This window comes from Limulus polyphemus, unplaced genomic scaffold, assembly GCF_000517525.1.
Source record: "Limulus polyphemus unplaced genomic scaffold, Limulus_polyphemus-2.1.2 Scaffold1156, whole genome shotgun sequence".
Classification (NCBI taxonomy): Eukaryota; Metazoa; Arthropoda; class Merostomata; order Xiphosura; family Limulidae; genus Limulus; species Limulus polyphemus.
The window spans coordinates 94,416-99,109 of NW_013666766.1; the positions used below are offsets into that span (position 1 = coordinate 94,416).

The 4,694-nt window shown below is 35.6% G+C and overlaps 1 protein-coding gene and 1 long non-coding RNA gene across 2 annotated transcripts in view; one reads left to right on the top strand and one right to left on the bottom strand.

Annotated features, from left to right (window-relative positions):
• LOC111086506 overlaps positions 1-416 on the top strand; it is a 9,447-nt gene extending 9,031 nt beyond the window's left edge. Inside the window, exon 3 of the long non-coding RNA XR_002611233.1 lies at positions 171-416. This is a non-coding gene — a long non-coding RNA (uncharacterized LOC111086506). The remainder of the gene's footprint in view (positions 1-170) is intronic.
• Positions 1-4,694, bottom strand: part of LOC106462394 (ubinuclein-1-like) — an 87,074-nt gene that overhangs the window by 11,920 nt on the left and 70,460 nt on the right. The window lies entirely within an intron of this gene.

Here is a 4,694-nt window from a genome sequence, read left to right on the forward strand (position 1 = left end):
TACATATCACTGACAAGAATGGTTATTTCTATATATAATTCCTGTAATTTCTAGGAGTTAGTCTTGTCACATTTAACAGCCAAGACAAGAACTTAAAAAGCAAGTGATTCAACACAGAAAAATGCGCGACTCCTGGAGTACTTGAAAGATAATGATTTTTTGTTCTTTAGAAAATGGCAGTCTTACAATACAGACTATCCATGACTACTTCTACTGCCAAGTACAAGAAGCACTTCAAACCATCGACAGAAACTACTAAGACTGTTGTGTGGACATCACTGGGGATGAGCATGTAGACCACAGAAAAGGTCGATGTCTTCTGGGAAAACATGTTTCTTAGATTAGATATATTCTACAAACCGGTACTTGTTACCAGAGATAGGGTATTCACGTGTATCCACCAGAGATCTGCTCAATATACGTAAAGCAACATATAAATAAAACATCTTTAAAAAAATAAGCCCGTTTTCATAAACAACATAGTAGCTGAAATGCATAAAAAAGTGTCATAATAATATACAATTACTCTCATTGCACGAGAACAAGTTTAAAAGAAATACTTGATAACCGTTGATTTTTCGTATACGTTTTTCTTTATACATATATTATTAGTATTAAATACAACACTATTCCACCTCGAGTGACTTATTAAAGCCTGTTGTTTTAAATATTTTTGTGACACGTTTGTTTTACATAAATTTAACAAGTTTTTTGAGAAACAGTTAAAATATTCTATAATTATGTGTATTGTTAACAAGTATCATAGCACGTGCCTGCTTGGTATATTGTCTTTGAACAGAAATTTATATTACTAATCACTATAAACATAAGTCGTACCACAACTGGCACATTCATTAAACAATGTTGACTGGTGATGAGACCATCCTTTCAAGATACTTATAACCTTGAAGTGTACTATCTCAGAGGTAACGCTACTACTGCTATGGTATTCCCAAAGAGCATTGTAAGAGTTATAACAAGACGCATGAAGAGGAGGGGAGGAGGCATGTGTTAAGTAGAAGGTGCCATGTAATGTTTCGATCAGTATAAACTACTTCTAGCAGTCGTTACAGTATTGAACGACAAAACTGTCAAGGGTACGAGCAAGAGTCGCCATCTATTCGTGAATCTCAGAATATTTACGACTGCACTAGTCTCTAACAAAAAAATAATAATAAATAAATCGCCCCCCAGGAGCTCAGTGGTAAGTCTGCGTGCTTACAACACTAAAAATCGGATTTCGATACCCGTAGTAGGTGAGCACTGATAGCTCTTGTGTAACCAGCCAAATTAAATAAAAAACTTTGTAAGCGTTGTCCTCTACATTTTTTTTTAAAACTGAATACCTGGAGATGAGCAAAAGATCATATGTGTGTGTGTGTGTGTGTGTGTGTGTGTGCTTCACCGACTATGAGAAGGCTTTTGACAGGGTGCATCATCGAAAGATAATTATAGACGTGTTAACCAAGTGTAACATAGACGGTAGAGATGCGAGATTCATACAGAACCTGTACTAGGAGCAAATTGCAAGTATTCGTCTAGAAGAAGGTCAGTCAGATATTTTCAATGTTAAGCGTAGTGTAAGACAAAGTTGCATACTTTCGCCAAAGTTATTCAACTTTTACACAGAAGAGATACTTAAGAGAGATAGACGAACTTCCAGGAATAAAAATTGGAGAAGTTAATGCAGTGGCACTGACGATATAGTGCTACTGGTAGAATCAGAGAAAGCATTACAAAAAATAATGGACTTAGTGAGTAGAAGTTTAGAGTACGAGTTGAGCATTAATACAAAGAAGACAAAAACCATGGTTGTGGGGTGAGATATAAAAGAAGAAGTTAGAGTCAACATCAAAGTGGATGGTCACACAATAGAAGATTGTTTGTTTTGAATTTCGCGCAAAGCTACACGAGAGCTATCTGCGCTAGCCGTCTCTAATTTAGCAGTGCAAGGCTAGAGGGAAGGCAGCTAGTCATCAACACCCACGACCAACTCTTGGGCTACTCTTTTACCAACGAATAACTGTCACATTATAACGCCCCCACGGCTGAACGGGCGAGCATGTTTGGTGTGACGGGGATTCGAACCCGCGACCCTAAAATTGCGAGTCGAGCGCTCTAACCATCTGGCCATGCTGGGCCTCACAATAGAAGAAGTGGACAAGTTTGTCTACTTGGGGCAACTAATAACTGAAGATGGTAAATGTGAGACAGATGTCGAGAGTCGGATGGAAATTACAAAAGCAAAGTTCATCCCTATGAAAAATGTATTAACAACGAGAAACATTATGTAAGAGACAAAGAAGAAACTTATAAAATATTGTATACCGTCTTGGTCCGATTATAAAGCGATGTTGTTTATTAATAATTAGGTTGTAAAATTCATAGTCGCCTTATAATCGCGGCCGACCACAGGTCCTTTCCCCCTACTCTAGCTTGTCTTATTCCTGAATGTCCAGCTAGCATCCGTCTACGCATGCGCGCCAGTTGTTCACTCAAAGTCATCGCTAAATCAGTTATACTATCAATTTTGCAGATCTAAACAAAAGAACGTTATTACGCTCATTTTTTTTCTTTCCCATTGTTTCCGAAAATGTAATCGACTTATAATCGGACCAATGCGGTACTATTAATTTTCCTGTATGCTGCAGAGAAAGAGCTCTAAAACAAAATAGAAGCGTTGAAAATGTGGATGCTTAGAAGAATGTTGAAAATATCATATACAGAGTATAAAACAAACGAGGAAATATTGGAAACGGCCGAAACAAAGCGTAAACTAAAAGCAGACATCCAAGAAAGAAAGTGTCAGTATTTTGGACCCATTATCAGAACAAATAAGATTCAAAAAACTCTGACAGAGAGCAAGGTGGAAGACTGTAGAAAGGGAGGTCGACCGCGGAGAAAATGGGTCACAGATGTTACGGAGTGGTTGCAGTCTAGCTAGTGATTGTGTGAGGAAGGCATAGGACTGATAGGCATGGTAAGCGTTGACAACAACAAGCAGATGATGAATATTGAATGCTTTACTAGTTTTTATTTTGTAATTTCTCATTGAATGACTTGTTTGGTTTTCTGTAAATATTAATGTTTTGCAAAACAGCGCTACCTGTACGTGGGTGTGCGCGCGCGTTGCTATTATTAAAAATTTAATACTGAATGCTTTACTTGTTTAACTAGAGGGGAATCGCTTTGATTCAGTGGAAAATTATAAAATAAATACAAGTACTTATTATGTCTAAGGTGATTTAATAAAATAAAAAAATATATACACACACAAATGGAATAAAGCTCGGCTTGGTGGTTAGCATGCTCGTACTGTGAATTCAAGAAAATATGTTCCGTCGCTCATTGCCTCAATAATGCGCTCCGCACTTTGGGACCGTAGATGTACTATAATAAGCGAGAGTCAAATTCTACTATTAAATCACACAAGAGAAACAAGAGTTTCCCTTGGATGCTTTCCCTATATCAGTTCAAAATTAGAGACGATTGCACATATAACTTTCATGTAGCTTCGCGCAAAATTCTCAAATTCACAGAGAAGACAACCAAGTCTCATAACTGATGTGCATTGTCATTAAACTTGCTTTCTAATCAGAGTTCAATTAAACTATAGCATAAAAGTCTTGATCTGAAAACAAACTTCTTTTGAACGTTTAGAATTTGTAAAGTTAAAATAACAAACGATATTTTCAACAAAAGTGTAAAAGAATAAAAATCTAAATAGTTTCTCCATCGGCTCCATGTCTGAACATCTACAATATCCTACAAGTTATCCCATGTCCTTTGTAAGCAAGAGCCTAGGAAAAAATTATGTTTCGAATAACATTTTTCTGTACTGATAAATGACTATTTTTTGTGTTTTCATAAAGAAATGTTTATAATATAAACTAATTTCATTAGAATCAAGATAAAAACATATTTCTTAAAAATTCTACATCAGGGAATTTTCCATGAAGCTCAAGATTTTGTTCCAGGTGTTTATGTTATATTTATATAAAACAAAGTATACGTCTCTCTGAAATTTTGCTCACTTTTTTTTTCATATCAACATTGTAACTTACATGCCACTTGCATTCTCTCCAAGACGTGTTCAAGTGCAAAATACGTAAAATTTTTTTTTTTGCTTTACTACTTACATTAACTTTTTTTCCTGATAAATTGTACCCTATAACTTCAAACTTTTATTGAATATTTATTGCAAATCCCCTGGTGGGACACTGCTTCTCATCATTAGTCCTTACAAGATTAATATAATTGATATATCATCTGTTTTCCTATACAATATAAGATATTTCATATTGATATTCATATGTTTGTAAAACTTTAGAATAGTGTAGATTATAAGCAAGTGTTTTTGTAATAGCAAGTAAATTATCAAATGTTAAGTTCTTGTTTAAAACAATTTTTTTTCCCAATCAAGCAAAATTTTGTGTTATAATTTTATTTCTCTCGCCCTTTTTATAAACACGTTAATAAATCCGAATACAAATGTATTTGGGGTCTATTTTAATTATTATTTAGAACCTTCTACGACTGATTTCCGAGAAACTTTTCCTTATTCCAGTAACGAATATTATCAAGGACTTCTACAATCTTAAGACATGGCCAGGTGGTCAGGGCGCTCGACTCGCAATCTGGGGGTCGCGGGTTCGAATCCCCGTCACACCGAACATGCTCGCCCTTTCAGCCGT